The sequence below is a fragment of the Sciurus vulgaris genome, assembly GCF_902686455.1.
Source record: "Sciurus vulgaris genome assembly, chromosome: 18".
NCBI lineage: Eukaryota > Metazoa > Chordata > Mammalia > Rodentia > Sciuridae > Sciurus > Sciurus vulgaris.
In genome coordinates, this window is record NC_136479.1 from 14994263 (window position 1) to 15011328 (window position 17066).

General features: G+C 41.5%; 1 protein-coding gene across 3 annotated transcripts in view; it reads left to right on the plus strand.

Annotated features, from left to right (window-relative positions):
* Positions 1-11523: 11523 nt before the first annotated feature.
* ACSM1 (acyl-CoA synthetase medium chain family member 1) overlaps positions 11524-17066 on the plus strand; it is a 50079-nt gene continuing 44536 nt past the window's right edge. The window contains exon 1 of one of the 3 annotated variants that reach the window (XM_079120886.1): positions 11524-11662. The gene's annotated coding sequence lies outside the window, so the exon portion shown is untranslated. The remainder of the gene's footprint in view (positions 11663-17066) is intronic. The other 2 variants (XM_079120885.1, XM_079120887.1) reach the window with 2 other exon arrangements.

A 17066-nucleotide genomic window follows, 5' to 3' on the forward strand; every position in this document is an offset into this window, starting at 1 on the left:
AGAAAATCTTTTGCTCTCCAGTTCTTTCCAAAGCCTTCTCTCTCCTTCCTGCCTAAGTGACTGGGGTTGGTTTTGCAGGTGAGATGTAAAAAGTCCATTCTCCTTCCAGACTTCCAAAGGCAGATAGTTTTCATGGACTTCTCTTCCTCGATTTGACTGATCCCTATTTCTACACTAACTGCCTGTCCCCAATTCTGACTTCATTTATCCCTCTAATTCTAGGAACTCCTTCACTGCTGTAGGGAAAGGGGGTGAGGACCGATCTGGCTTCTTCAAGCTGGAAGGGGGCAGCGTGGGGCAAGCAGTTTGGAGTTCCCTTTTTAGAAATCGGGTCAATTGAGGAGTTCATGGTAGAAGTCGGGTTGGGAAGAGCAGGTTGTAAAGGCATCTGGGGATGGGTGCTTCTATGAGAGAAGAACAAAAAGACACTGAAATGAGATTGATACAATATAAATGTTGCAGAATCTGGAACATGCCAATGCATATCATAAAGATGACAGAAGTCAATAATTCCTCACCAGGGGGTGGAAGAACTGAGAAGTTGTTCCCATAACAAGGCCTCGCAAAGGCTGGAGAGGACAAGGCCTTTATTTGGGAACTTTAACATTTTCCAGGTTATCAGGAATATAAACACAACATTTAGTAGAGATCTCTATACTTCTGTTACTAGCAAACATAGATTAAGCCTACTTGTGTCTGTAGGCTTTAAACTGACTAAAACTTCTGACTCTGGCAGTTTCTCTTGATAGTTATCAGGCACATTTGCTTAAGAATCTCTTTTGTAGCTTTTAGTCTTAATCCTAGTGGGCTAACACAATGTACATCTTAAGTTACATTTAAGTATTATTTCTTTTAAATGCCCAAGAATGGCTATATTTTGGACTTAACTGTTTTGCTAGGTGTTTAAGATCAAGTTGGTCAAAGTGACCTGTTCCTGTCTGTTAAAGAGTCAGCTGAGTTTCCACAGGGGTCACTCATAGAGAACTCAAGAGCAGCTTCTTAGCTCCATTAGTGCTATTGGTTAGGCAGGGTCTCCTTGATGAGGTGGCTTCCCTTGAAAGCACCAGGGATGTCTCCCTTTTTCCTTGACCCTCCTCTGCAGCAGGTGCACTGAGTGGCTTTTCCTCTAATGGCCTCATCAATCTCCTTGGTCAGGAGGTTGTGTGACCCAGAGTTGCAAAGCTCCTTAGAGAAGTCCTCTTGTTCCCTGGGTTCAGGCTGACTTTGAGGACAAGACCCAAATATGGACTTTTCTTGACCTCTGTATTTAATCTCAATCTCTAAGTTTGATCTTAACCATCAAGCAAGTCAGTCTCACCAGTCATAAAGTAAGAGTACTGGGCTTTAGCTTCAAAGTCTATAACTTTACAGTTATTTACCCCCTTTTATCTAATTGGGGTTTACATTATCTGTCCTATAGGTGATGGCTTACTATTCCGAGTTAATTTATGGTGTTCACTCTTGAAGCAGTACTTCTGCAAAATATGGATCAGGCAACAATTAGAGTTTACAAGGAAAATACAATATGGAATCACCAACAGTAAAACATTCAGTTTGTGCAATAGCTATCTTGAATTTTGTCTGAGTTCCCATTTGAGATCACAGTAATCTTTACAACAAACATCAAACTTTTGAACACAACTTTAAATGAGTTAGTCTGGCTTACTTTGGAGCCATTCTAATGTGTAGCAGGGTTGTGAGGCAGAGCCTTATCTCAGGTTACATGGGGCTTTCCAGTGAGGGGCAAAGGAGTATTAGAAAATAAAGGATTATAAACACAGATTTTGAAGATTAAGCTGAGATCAGATGGAGCTCTGTTCTCTGATGGGAATGCAGATCTAAAGAGTTATGTCAGCAATCTTTATATATGTGCAATGTTAGGTTCCAAAGTTACTGTAAGGTGGGCAGGAACCAGAGAAGAGAGCTGATGAAACACTGGTTATCTAGCAAAAGAATTCCTTCCTGCCCAAGAGCTGTGTGCCTGAGATCAATGTACTGCCACAGCAGTTAGGCATCTTGTGCCCCTGCACAGGAGCACTCCCAGGCACCAGGCATGCCACAGCCATGAGGTCATCAGAGACCCCAATCTCAGTCACTGTTGTCCCATTTTTGCTACTGCGCATTACACTCTTTCTTAAATGTCATTTTAAGAAGTTTACATATATTGACTCCTGAGTCTATATGAACATTAATTAACACAATTTAACATTATATCTAAAACATGAATTAAAGAAAGGCTGAGAGAGCTTTTAAGTTTCCTTTTGTGTGGCAAAGTGGTAAAATGCTTTCATGCTTAACCTTTAAACCAATCAGGCTCTCAATAACTTTTAGAAATACATTTAACAAATTTTACATATACCCTATTGATGACAGGTCCTATAATAGAACATTAAGTGATAGGTTTACCATTACAGACAAGTTTAATTTGGAGAATAGCAGCTTGATAAATTTTCTGCTTTAAATGCTTGTATACCTGGAAAATATGAACACATTTTATATATAAAGAATAATTTTTTTAAGTATGTTACTCCATGGAATAACTTTGTAAATTAATTAGATGTCTCTAACAAACACATTTGAGTAATCCCATACATGTCGACTCTAATTCACTCATCTTATTGTAAAAAAAAACAAGATATCAGACAAGTATACCAACAGTATTTGCCATCTCTTTCCTATTGAAGAAAAGTCCTAGAAAAATTGATGTTAGGCATTTTATAAACATCAACATTTTATTAGTTTGACCACCTAGAGACTTGTGAGTTAATTTTAAGGACATTTTACTTCTATTAGTTTACCCAATTTCAATTGAACCTCTTTCAATCAAGTGAATTAAAAATATTTGGATCCATTTTTAAATTTTTAATTTTTATGCATGCTTATATCTAACATAAAAGCAAAGGCCTTGTAATATTTATCTCCATTGCAATGTAACGGATGTTCAAAAATAACTCTAGAGTTGGATAAAAAGAAGTGATCAAAAATCATTAACCTAGGTATGTGGGATCAAAATTGTGAGCTCAAAAATATAGCATTTAAGAAAAACAAAAGTCCTAGAATAAAAATGATAATGGTTATTAATTAAAGCATGAGAAAATGAGAAGGAAAGAAAAGGTGAAAGGGAGAAAAGTATTCTGAGTTGTAGCCCAGGAGAAATTTAAAATGGACACTTTTTTTTTCCTTGGGTTTGAGACTGGTCTCCCACTGTGCCTTCCTCCATTTACATTTCAATGTAAGCCTTGACTGAGATCTGAATCTGAAAGGGGCTAAAATGTTCTAGCAGAAACTTGATGCTTAGGTCCTTTTAACCCTTTTTCCTGGTTAGTAATTAATTTAGGTTTGAATGCAGAAATTTTTCAAACAATTATCTCCCACTACTTGTGGGGAATGGGGCTGCTTATATTACATGGGGAAGCAGGGAAAGATGGAGAAGCAGGGTCTGGAGGCGCTTGAGCCTGCAGGAAGAGCCAAGAAGCAAGAAAGAAGAGACTTGAAGATAAGGCATCCCTTTCCATCTGTCCGCTCGCTCACGGAAGCTGTGTGCCATTACACAAACGGATTTTGATGGCTTTAAGTACCGGGGTCGGGCGAAGGGTTCCCAGGGTGGAATCTGCCAGATTGGAGGACCCAGATTCCATGGTGGGGACTGATACAGCCAAGTCTGTGCCCTGGGTGTCCCGAGGCCAGAACACTGGGCTAGATGAGGGGCAGCACATTGATTGTGTCGTCACGCAAGCACCAATGTGTGTGCCGGGCAAAAGCCAAGAAGGGTTTGAGGACCTGATATCAGGGTTTTCGAGTACAAGTGCGTGAGCACGAGATGAGCCTCAACGCTGAGAGAATCTCCACCATAAAATCAGGAATCCACCCGGCAGATAAGACCGACTACAGGGGCCTGCCGTAACTATAAATTGGCCTAGGGGAACCGGCCTAGAGGACTCACCAACCTGAAGTCCAGTGATGAATGCAGAGCTGAGCGTCCAGGCAGAATGGAAGGTGGGGCCGTGTCTGGGGGCACTGGGGTGTCGGATGGGGTTCCACTCCCTTAAGAGACAGTGGAAGATCCCACCCGAGTCACGGCATCATTGTAAGGAATCCCACAGAAACCACGCTGGACACGGGGAAATCACATAAGGGAATTTATTAAGCAAACAGAGTGTCTCCCTGCAGGGTAAGAGAGAAAAGGAGAGGAAAAGAGAAAGGAAAGAGAAAGGGCGTGTGCTAGAGAGAGTGGAAAGCCAGGAGGAGGAAAAGCAAGTGAGTAGAAGAGAGAAGCAAGAGAGGAAAGATGGCAGTTGAATTCTGCTGGGCTAACAGGGAACCAATAGCGGAGAAGGATACTTGCAAGCTGACTGATGAACCAATAGCTAGCTAGGATGTTCACAGATTGACAAGTGGTTGGGAGGCAGGGATGCAACAGAATGGGCGGGGGAGCAGCTTTATACATTACATATATATATGGAGAAAGAGAGAGACTAAGATAGGCAGTAATGGAGAAAATGAAGGAAGTAAGAAATAGCAACTGGTGGCAATTTTTTCTATTTTGAGTGATGGAATGCTTCAGGGGTAGAATAAATAAAATTGACTTGAGAGACTCCCAAATTTGAGGAACTGGTTTTGTGGAAGGTTAACTTGTTGGTTTCTGACCAGCACTGCATGCCCACCACCCTTCTGGCCCCCTGGGGACTGTTCAGGAGGCCACTGAATGTTTGGGGTCATTGAGGAGCACAGAAATTGTCCCTGTTCCTTGTTCAGCCCACAACTTATGGAAAGGGGCACTCCTCTTAGGGGTGCACTCGCCTTGCCTTTGTTTGGTCTAAGCCCACCAGTAACGATCCAGAAGATTCCTACTCTTCTACTCAGTGTCTCTCTCAATGCAGTTGCCCAAAGCTGTGCAGTTCATCCCTGACAAAAGTCCCTCTTCCAGCAGAGGTCACCTGGCACTCATTCTTGCCAGGGCCCAAGGGCTCACAGTGACCTAGCTTGTCACGTGACGATGTCATTCTGCTGAGGGTGAAATTGGACTTGACCACAAGGCTGGTAGGATAGTTGGTCCCTAACCCAAACGCATCTGCCACGTGGTGTCTCGTGCATGATTTTATTTGGATTTCTCAGGCCCAGGTGTGCTTTCCTCAAGGGCATCTGGGATCATCCTTCAGTCAGTCACAGACACCTCGCATGAGGGAAATTGCTGTGGGAACAAGACTCGCGCACAGGGGAAGAGCACTCATTCAACATGCAGAGAGAGCCGAGTAACAACCATCCTCTGCTGAGTGCAGAGGAAGAGAGGAGAACAAGAGATAGCACTGTCTGCCCCAGATGCCCCTCAAGCTCACTTGAGACTCTGCCTCAGCTGCCTCTTGCTCTGGACCAGCCGATCTCAACCGGGGCTATTGTGCATCTCCAGCTTGGCACGCCTCATGATGTCTGGAAATGTCTAGAGACATTTTGTCCTGCCTAAGGGACAAGGGTCTAGTGGGCAGGGGCCTTGGATGCTGCTAAACATCCTTCAACCAGAGTGGAGTCTCCCACAACAGAGAACCAGGCTGAAGAGTTAATAGAGCCGAAGTTGCTGTTGCCAGGGCAACAGCTACAGATGTTTATAAATAGCCCTGATGCTGCTCCTCCTCATCCTTATCCCTACTTACCTCTTGCCACCCACTGAGGCAGGTGAAGCTTCAGATCTTACTCAATACCACGCAGGTGCAACCTGGCAATAGGGGAAGATTGCTCCATGGGCCAAAATTTGACTCGTGGCAAAAGCCAGTGGATAAATACTCCCCCTTCCTCTGTCAGACATGCCATTGATACAACTTCTTGGAGGAGAGCTCTATGCAGTTAAGCAACCGGTCACATGTCACAAGGGCCAGCTCGATGGCCTCCCTCATAGGGGCTCTCTCTTTTTCCCTAGTTTGCAGTCTGACACCCCATTCCTGCCCTCCAGGTTCATGTTCCTTGATAAAATAATGCCACCTAAGCTTCTGCCTTAGGATCTGTGTTCTGGAGATTCCAGGATGAGACTCTATTTTAAAGAAACATACAGTGGAGAAGGAAAAACAACCATAGATATTTCTAGGGATCTCAAACAATCTCAGTATCAGACTTTTGATGTACTGAGGCTTGGTTATATCCCAGACCCTTTTCATCTACAGTCTCCTTGCATTACCAACCCATTTATCAGATGGTGCACTCTGAAGCTCAGACAAGGACTGCAGCTAGGTTCCAAGAGGCAGAACAGGACAGCTTGGGGACTTGAGCCCAGCTTCCTCTGGAGGGCATCTGTAGTTATAATGCCATCTTTCATCTTTTCAAGTCATTCACCCACTCCATGGGTTCTCTATATTGTCTTATGAGGTTAGCCAAAAAGGTGGTGGTGCTTTTTAAATTCTCCTCATATAGATTGCAAAACTGAGGCAAAGTCTGAGCACCAAAGAGAGCATCTAATGCAGCGGATTTCAGCTGGGGGACAATTGCATTCTAGGGGCCATTGGCAATGCCTGGAGATAGTTTGGGTCATCACAACTCAGATAAGGGCTACTTGCCTCTAGTGGGTAGGGACCAATGATGCTGCTAAATATCCTACAACCTTCTGTCTGCATCAAGGGACTCTTGGATCTAAAATGTGACCAGGAGCGATATCGTTAAGCTCCATCCATTCCAACTCCCTAGTGTGCCAACGAGGAAATGTGATCCTCAGCTGAGCAAGAACTGGAGTCCTGGGTTTGGCCTCCCTCCCTTCCTCCCTTCCTTCCCAGTCCAGAGTAAACTTTCCCAGCTCAATCCAAGTTTTACTCAATCAATGGATTGTCAACAGGACTGTTTGCTCAACTGGTTGTCAATAAGGACTGTTTGCTCCCTCATGCCTGGGCTGTTCCCACCTCATCTGACCTTTTGTTTTCCTGTTTTCCCTGTTGTTGAAGGTGAATTCCCCAACCGTCACACTGTGCTTCAAACAACATCTAGGCTACACTTACCTAAATAAGTAAATAAATAACAAGGCCTCTTTACTCGCCTGTTTCTGCGGTTTACCAGATGTCCATTCCAAGAAGCTGCACGTTGTCTTCCCCTGGTAAGACAAAGGGTGGCCAGACTATGAAGGATCGCAAACACAAGTCTGGGGAGATGTCCGACTCAACGGTGAAGAGCTCAAACGTTGGAAGCCAATGGACCAACCAACTCCTGAATGGACTCCGTGAATCATTTGCACTTAACACAGTCGTGGGACTTAACTTCTCTGGGCCTCAGTTTCTCTTGTAACTAATAATTACTGTGTCTACCTCACATCACTGTTATGAGGACAAGTTGAGCATAGTTATGGTTACTAGTGGCTATGTAACAAACGATGCCAAACTCAGTGGCTTTAAACAACCATCTCTTTATTTCATCTCGTGATTTTACAGATGAAGAATTTGAACTTGGCTGGAATGAGAAATCTTTCGGCTCCATGTGGCATTAACTAGCATCCTCTGGATTTCATCCTCAGGGCAGCTGGGCCATGCTGGGGGTTTCAAGCTGCTTCACACTTAGGTCAGGGTCCTCGCAGGGCTGACTGGGCCCCTTGCCCTCTCCAAGCCATGTCAAGACCGTTTAAGTGGTTTCTCCTGAAGGGCAGACAGAATGCTTTTAAGAGACTTATGTCTCCCTGAGATCAGAGCAGAAGCTGTCTGTCTTCTTTAAGATTAGTCCAAGGCTGACATGCAGTCATTTTTGTCTGACTACTGGAGAAAAGCAGTCTCAGGCCAGCCAAGAGCCAGGGGAGAGTGGCCAGAAAGAGCCCCGCCTCTTGGACATTATCGACTTGGAATTGCATTGAACTAGAGGACCCCCAGCTGGTGTCTGCTGCAGAACTGATTGCTTGTTTGCTGATGAGGAGAAATCCCCCAGAGTTTTGGGAGGAACCAGAAGTGATCTGTATTGTGAGCATATAGAAGAGCCTTCTCACCTGGAAGTGAGATCATGTGGTATTGGTCTTCCCACGCCTGAATATTAATCATGGGGGTGTGCAGGACATGTCTCCTGGAAGGAGGCCTATGTGGCATTCTGTCCAGAGACAGGCACGCCGAACAGGCCACTCGGGGACTAGGGCCTCATACCCCTTATCCTGTGCTCTGTGAACAGGATGTTCTTCTACGGTCGGTAAAACAGCTCTTCTGTGTCTTGTGAGCCTGTCACCTCCTGGGTTCACAGAATTGCTCATTACTTTCTGTTACAGACAGATAATCTGCCAAATAGTCTAGTAACTGCTTATGCACTTGGATGTATGGCTGGCTTCACTGCAAGCATATAAAGGACATGTTATTTGCAGTAAAGACAGAAGTAGCTTCCTCTGTGACAGGTGCTCCGTCTCTCCCGAATAAAGTTCTTCTCAGATTTCAGTGTGCATTCTGAGTTCCTACATCCCTGAAAGGTTGTTGTTCAGGTTAAGGCCTCCGGTGTTGCAGCCCCGCCCAACAATTGGCACCCAATGTGGGGCCCCCAAGCCTTGCAGACTAGAACAGTGCAACAGGGGTGCAGACCTCTCTTCCTCACACTGATTTCATTTCCTTTGGGTATATACCTAGAAGTGGGATTATTGGATGACTGTCTTCAGTTTTTCGAGGAACCTCCATAATGTTTTCTGTAACAGCTTACTAATGTACCTTTGCAGCAACGACATATACAGGTTCTCTTTTCTCCACACCAGTGCCAAAAACATTTGCAATTTCTCATCTTGATGATAGGCTTTCCAACAGGTGTGGGGTGATAGCTGCTTGTGGTTTTAATTTGCATTTCTCTGATGATTAGTGACTTTGAACCTGTTTTTATATGCCTATTTTATTTTTCATTTGTATGTCTTGTTTTGCACATTTTTATTGATGTGTTGTACATAATGATGGGATTTACATACTTAAACATGCACATAATATGATAAAATAATTTGGCCAATATCACTGCCCAATAACTACCCCCTCCCTCCCCCCACCCTGCCCCTCGATCCCTTTCCTCTGCCTGATCTCCCTTAGATTTTCATGAGATCCCTACCCCCACCCTTTCTTTTCCTTTTTTCTCTCCAGTTTCCACATAAGAGAGGAAAACATAAAATCCCTGACCTTCTGAGTTTGACTTATTTAGCTTCACATAATGGTCTCAAGTTCCATCCATTTTCCTGCAAATGTCATAATTTCTTTTTTTTTAATAGCTGAATAAAATTCCATTGTGTATATATACTATATTTTCCATTGTGTATATATACTATATTTTCTTTTTCCATTGTGTATAAATACTATATTTTCCATTGTGTATATATACTATATTTTCTTTTTCCATTCCTCTCTTGATGGACACCTAGATTAGTTCTGTACTTTGGCTATTGTGAATTGTGCTGCTATAAACATGGGTATGCACATACTGTCATATGATGACTTTAATTCTTCAGGATGAATACCAAAGAATGGTAAAGCTGGGTCATATGGTGGTTCCATGACTGGTCTTTTGAGGAAACTCCATGCTGATTTCCATAGTGGTTATACTAATTTACAATCCCACCAACACTGTAAACGTGTTCTTTATTCTCAACACCCTCTCTGTATGTCTTGTTTTGTGAAATGTTTATGCAGATCCTTTTCCTATTTTTCAATCAGATTATTTATTTTCCACTATTGATTTAAGTGCCTTTTCTCTTTTGGATATTAACCCTTATCCACTCTATGGTTTTATAATATTATCCCCCATTCATCTCTTCACTTTGTTAATTTTTTTGTCTATGCAGAAGCATTTTAGTTTGGTTCAATCCCATTTGCCTTATTTTTGTTTTTGTTGCCTGTACTTTGGGTTTCATATTTTTAAAAAATCACTTCCTAGACCCAAGTCATGGAGATTTTCCTCTATTTTTTGCTTCTAGTATCTTACATAAGTTTCAGGTCTTACATTTAAGTGTATAATCCATCATGATCATTTTTATAAATGGGCTGAGATAAGGGATCTGATGTGGATACCCAGTTGTATCAACACTGGGTTAATTAAAGACACAACATGTGTCAAGGGCATCTTTGTCTAAAATAAGTGACTGTAAATATGTGGATTTATTTCTAACTTTTCTATTGTGTTCCATTGGTGTATGTCTTCTATGAAGTCCGTATCATGCTGGTTTGACTACTGCAGCTTTGTAGTGTAAGGTGAAGTCAGGTAATGTGAGATCTCCAGCTTTGTTCTTTCTGTTCAAGTTTGCTTTGATCCTTTAGGGGATTTTGTTGTTCCAGATGAATTTTAGGATATTTTTTAATATTTCTGTGAAAATTGTCCCTGGCATTTTGATAGAGATTGTATTGAATCTGTAGATCCCTTTAGATGCTATGAAAATTTTTAAATATTAATTCTTCCAATCCCTGAACATGGGATATCTTTCCATTTATTTGTGCCTTCCTCAATTGTATTCATCCATGTTCTATACTTCATGGTGTACAAGTCTTTTTCCTGTCTGGTTAAATTAATTTCTAAATATTTTATTTATTTTTTAATTATGGTGAAATGGGGTTGTTTTCTTGGTTTCTTTTTTAGGTAGTTTGTTGTTAGTGTATAAAATGCTACTGATTTTTGTAGGTTGGTTTTGTATTCTGCAACTTTACTGAGTTTATCAATTAGCTCTAACATTTTTTGTGTGTGTGTTATCATTAGGGTTTTCTATATATAAGACATGTCATCTGCAAACAGAGCTAATTTTATATCCTCATTTCTGACTTGAATGCCTTTTTTCCCCCTCTCTTATCTAATTGCTTTGGCTAGAACTTAAAATACTATGTGGAATAGAAGTGATGAAAGAGGCATCCTTGTCTATTCCTAATCTTAGAGGAAAAGTTTTAATGCATTATTTTCTTCATTTCATTTAGTTATATTTTTCTGCATCTCATTGAGCTTCTTTAAGATGATTATTTTGAATTTTCTCTCAGGTAATTAATATATATTTAATTCTTGGTGGTGAGTTGGTGGAGCTTTATCATTTTTCTTTGGTGGTGTCCTGTTTACCTGATTCTTTGTTAGTCATGTAGCCTTACATTAGTGTCTGCATAAAAAGGAACAAATAGTTCCTCCAATCCTTACAAACTGGTTTGAGCTGCTTAAGGTTTTCTGTTACATACCTGGGGGTGAGGAGATGGCCTCTGAGGTCATAGTCAAGTGCTTTTGGAGCCATATAACATAGTTTTTGCTCTTCCCACAGTGGGGTCCACAGTTGGTGAATTAGGGATTGATCCTGTCTGGTCCCTAAGTGGATTCAACTCTCTCATGGATGTAGGTCAATGAGCTGGTGCTGAATCAAGGGTCAATTTCAGCATTCATATCCTGTTGCCTATCCTGTGGGTGAGTGTGACTTCTTCTAGGTCCTGGATTTCTGCAAGCAAAACCAACTGCCTAGATGGATCTGAGTCAGTCAGTCCTTGGGCAGGCAGTACTGATTCAATCTGAGATTGATAGTGACTGGAACCAAGTTGCAACATGGCTTCAGGGTCTACTACAGAGTTCAAAGTCTTTAGGCTGGTCCCTGGTACCACAGGTAGGCGTGTCTTCTAATAGGCCACTGGCCAGGAAGGCTGCAGATTGGGATCTGCAACTGAGAGAAAGTGGAGCTGAGATACGGGGCTGTTTCTCAGGACCACGGTTGTCAAGTCTGCCCCAAGGACTCAAATGGGTAAGTCTCTCAGCTTGTTCCTGACTGAAAAAGAATGGCTTTCAGACCATAGCTTTGAGGTTGAGGTTGAGCGCCGTTTTAGAATCTGCTGCACAACAAAGATTGATAAATGTGGCCCAGAGGCATAGACAGGCAAGTCTCCCAGCAGTTTCTTATGCAGAGAGGATTGTTTGGGGGCTGGAGAGGGGCTGGAGACAAGATTCAGGACCTATTCAGGATCTTCTGTGGTACTGAGATTGGCCAGCTTGCCCCTGAGGTTCATCCAGGCATCACATCACTCTGGGTCTGTGTGAACGATGAATCATCTCACACTGAAGCTGAGACGGTCAGAAACTGAGTTAGAGGGTCATTTCAGGGTCCAGAATTGAGATCAATTTGGATAGGCCTGTCTTCTGATGCACTACTGATGTGTGCCTCTTGCCAGTCCCCCGGGCAGATGGTTTTGTTTGCAGAAAAAAAGCCAAGTGTACTTCAACCAAGTCAGCAAAAGGACAGGACCATTCCCAGGTGTGTAGCCAGGTTCATAGCTAATGAGTCTGCCTTGGTTTGGGTTTATCTTCTCTAAATACCACTTCTAGTTCTGGGCCCTTTTGGAGTTCACTCACTCTTACCTAAATCCCAAAGCTTCCACAAAGGTATTTTTATCTCTAGATAGTTGAGAAATTATTGTTACTGAAGGGGGAAGAGCATAAGCCAGGAACTACCAAATTCGCCATCTTGGTGAGATTACTCCCCAGCTTCCTTTGCTTCTGATAAGAAGTCAGTGGTGATCTGAAACTTTGTTCCCATGTGTAACATGTCATTTTCCTCTGTCAGCTTTCACAATTCTCTCTTCATTTTTTGATTTAAAGAAATCTTATTATGATATGCCTAGGTATCACTTTCTTTTGCCTTTCTCCTGTTTTGGATTCTCTGACATTCTTGGAGTTACCGATTTAGACTTTTCACCAGAATCTGAAAAACTTCTGGTAATTAATTCTTAAAATATTTTTTTGTCTCTTTCACCAGAATCTGAAAAACTTTGGGTCATTAATTTTTTAAAATTTTTTTGTCTCTTTTGCAATTACCCATGTTATTTCACAGTTCACTAAGAATCTACTCTTTCTTTTTTTTTTTCAATATTCTTCCTTTTGTTCTTCAAGGTGATAATTTCTTTTGATCTAATATCAAGTTCACTGATTTTCTTTGATCACCTTCAATCTGCTAGAAAATCTATTTGGTTAATTTTTAACTTCAGGCAATTAATTTTTTTTTCAGCAGATTATTCCCAATTTAAAATTGTATTTCTTGGTTAAAAATTATTTGTTCATTTTGAATACTGTTTCCTTTAGTCCCAAGCATAATCATTAGAGCTATAGCACAGATATTAAAATCCTTACCTACTAATTCCAACCTCTGAGCCATTAGATTTCTCCACTGATGTCCTATTTCTCTTGAGAATGTTTTCCTGTTTTTATGTCTATAATAATTTTTCCTCCTCTTTTTTTATGGTGCTGGGGATGGAACCCTGGGTATCACACATGCTAGGCAAGTATTCTACCATTGAGCTACAGCCTCAGCTGGAGAAATTTTGAATTTTAGTATGTTGTAAACTTTCTGGATGTCATTTTATTTTTCTGAAATCTTATTTTCTTTCTTTCTTTTTTTCTTTCTTTCTTTCTCTTTCTGTCTCTCTTTTTTAGCAGGCAGTTAATTTGGCCACACTCAGATCCCAAACTCTTTACCTCCTTTAATATCTAGCAACTAAAAACTCTACTCAATTCTTTGAGTCCAAAGCTGCATGGATTCTGTGTATATCCACAATCAGCTAGTAATTTGGGCAAAATTTATTCACAGAATTTGGGATTTCTCTTTTCCAACTCTCCTTGGATTTTCCTCATAAAAATGGGAAACTGATCCAATCTCCAAGTGTAGATTACCAACAGTTTCTGCCTGTTCTGGTTGCTCTCCAGAACATTATGATGTAACTTTTTAAACATTTTGTCCACACTTGATAGATGGCATCAGTCAGAGGTGAATCCTACAGAAGATTCTCCTCCATTACTTGAAGTGAAAGATCTGCAGTCGTAGTGCTCGTTGTGAATTAACTAATCTGTGCTACTGACTGACATTCACCGTGAGCGTACAAATTTTAACTCAGTTAAAAAAAACTGACTCAAAAACTGCTGTTTCATAAGATACCTGAGAGGTTCCCAGGATGCTATACAAAAAAAAAAAAAAATTGGATTTGAATCAGTACACAAGCTTCAAGCCAAGTTTTGTTCTGCCTCTGGATATTTTCACTTGCTGAACATATGAACTTTAGAAATGCAGATAAAGTCTGATTTGCAAAGAACTGTGTGTTTGTTTTAGTTGGAAGGTATTCCTAGGGTGAACTTGTGCTAATAATTGACAACGCTGACTAAGTGATGAGTTTCAAGCCAGGTAGATCTAGGCTTTTCCTGGCTGCCTGACGTTGGACAAGAGCTTAAATTCATGAGTGTGAAAATCTTTGTTAATAAAAATAGTGGTACTAGCAGTACCTTCCACGTAAGTTTTTATGCTATATTACTTAATACACTGCACACAATAAATAGTCAATATGTTTGAGTCCATATTATTTAGTCATGGAAACTTTGAGTCTCAATTTCTTCATCTTCATAATGAAAAGAAATCACCTATCTTGAAGCTTTAATATATGTTTGAATGAGGTTATGTTTATGAATTTCTTCAGGCAAGAGGAACTTGAGAAATAATTGAGAATAACAAACTTTGGGACAGGAGTCAGCTGTGTTTCTCCTTGCTAGCAAAGTGATAAAACTTGATTTATCCTTTTTCCCAAAACCATGTCCTTGTTATTGGATTGGCATTGGGGACAAGGACCAATTTTGCATCCCAGGTGGCACCCAAGAGCAGCCCCTACTCCAGTTTTCTTTTTTTTTTTTAATTAATTTTTTTTAATTTTTACGGACTGCATTTTGATTCATTATAAACAAATGGGGTACAACTTTTCATTTCTATGGTTGTACACGATGTAGATTCACACCATTCATGTAATCATTCATGTGCATAGGGTAATACTGCCTGTTTCATTCTACTCTCTTTCCATCCCCCACCCCTCCCACCTCGTTTTCCTCTACACCATCCAAAGTTCCTTCATTCTTCTCCCCCCAACCATCCCCTCCCTCGTTATATCTTGTCATCCACTTATCAGAGAAAACATTCAGCCTTTGGTTTTTTGGATTTGGACTATTTCACTTAGCATGATATTTTCCAACTTCATCCATTTACCAGCAAATGCCATAATTTTATTGTTATTTATGGCTGAGTAATATTCCATTGTGTATATATACCATAGTTTCTTTATTCATTCATCAATTGAAGGGCATCTCTGTTGGTTCCACAATCTAGCTATTGTGAATTGAGCTTCTATGAACATTTTCGTGACTGCATCACTGTAGTATGCTGATTTTAAGTTCTTTGGGTATAAACCAAGGAGTGGGATAGCTGGGTCAAATAGTGGGTCCATTCCAAGTTTTCTGAGGAATCTCCATACTGCTTTCCAGAGTGGTTGCACCAATTTGCAACTCCACCAGCAATGTATGAGTGTGCCTTTTTCCCCACATCCACACCAACACTTATTATTGCTTGTGTTCCTGATAATAGCCATTCTAATAGGAGTTAGATGAAATCTTAGGGTGGTTTTAATTTGCATTTCTCTAATTACTAGGGGTGATGAGCACTTTTTCATGTATTTGTTGATTACCTGGAAACAATCAATAATATGTGAGAAGAGAGCCAACAGAGAGGGAGGAAATCCTTTCCACACACACCTCAGACAGAGCACTAATCCCCACTCCAGCTTTCTGGCTCTCTAAGGAACCCCACTTCCATGCTGAGGATGCAAGGTGGCTGGTGAACTTGTTGAGAGCCAACTGCAGGAGAGATAGATGAGTGAGTTTGCCTCAGGTGGAATGGAGGATCTATTCCTGTGAGTAAAGGGAGGGACTCAGGAACCATCCCAGCAGTTACTGAAGCTCCTTTTGCTTCAGGGAACTCCCACCTCTTCTCCCTGAATGGTATAGGTTGCTCCATCAGGTCCACTTTGAGAAAAAGGAAACTGAACTCAGTAAAGTTCAACTTCAAGATTGTATAATAATCCAGAAAAACCATTCAAAGTCTCCTTGGCCATCTGGCAAGTCCCCCAGTGTGCACACCGAGACCCTTGATTCCACATATCTGGTTCCTCTTCATGGGAACATCTGGTCCTTCTTTGTGGGGACATCTGTGATGCCACTGGTGTAGGAGTCATGGTTAAGCAGGACTTTAGGATACTTATTCCCTTCTGGTCTGTTCTAGGTTCTCATTTGTGTGTTGGCCTTGGGTTTGAGAATTCCCTCTGGTTATCTGTAGTTTTGTTTTGTTTGTATCTATTACTGCTCCTCTGAAGAGACGGCCAATAATGCACTGATTCTATAGTTAGTCTCTTGGGAAAGATCTTGGTTGGTGAACTTAAAGGTTTCTGTCTGTCAGCCATGGTCTTGGGGCTTCTTCCTCTCTGGTTGTCTATCTCTTTCTTTTTTGAACAGTCCTGCAATGGGAGTTTGTCTGTCAGAGGTAAAGTGAGTGGAAGAAAGGCCCTCCTATAGGTATAAGCTTGTCTAAGATAATGTTTTACTGTAACAATCCAACTTTTGAATTGCTTTCTGTATTATTATATAATCATGCAATGAAAGTTGGTCTCTCAAAGGTAAAGGAAGCGGAAGAAATTCGTACATTCAGGTCTGTTTTAAAGGTTCCCATCTGTCAGCCCTGGTTTTGATGATCCTCTCTTGTCCTGGTCCATGCTGTGTTGATTTTACAGGCGTCTCAAGAGCAGAGAGATGTTGACTGAATGGGCCACCTATAGGTATAAGCCTATCTCAGAGAAAGAAGGTTTACAGTAACACAATCTGGCCTTTGAATGGTTTTTCTGGATTATTATACAATCTTGAAGTTGAAGTTGGTCTGTCATGGGTAAAGTATATGAAAGAGATTCTGTATGTACAGGCATTGATGCAGTTGCATGATAAGAGGTCTGAACTGTCAGGAACTAAGTTGAAGGTGCCAAAAGGCACTGCCTCTGGTGTGCAGGGATAGCAGGACACCAGAAGAAAGGGTTAAAAAGATTTAAGTCCTTTAAACCGAGTGCCGGCACTCCCAGTACTATTTCTCAACCTGGACCCAGGCAGCTGCAGATCACTGTGGGTCAAGGATACCAGCCCTAAACTGGGGGGTGGGGGAAGCTACCTGAGCTGTGGAAAAGTGGCCAAAGAGACCCTGACCTTGGCCCTGCCTTCTAGCCCCTTTTGCCCCCCCCCGGGGGGGGGAGGCTGCTGGACACAAAGGATGAGACGGTAGGTTCCAGCACTGTCAGGTTATGATC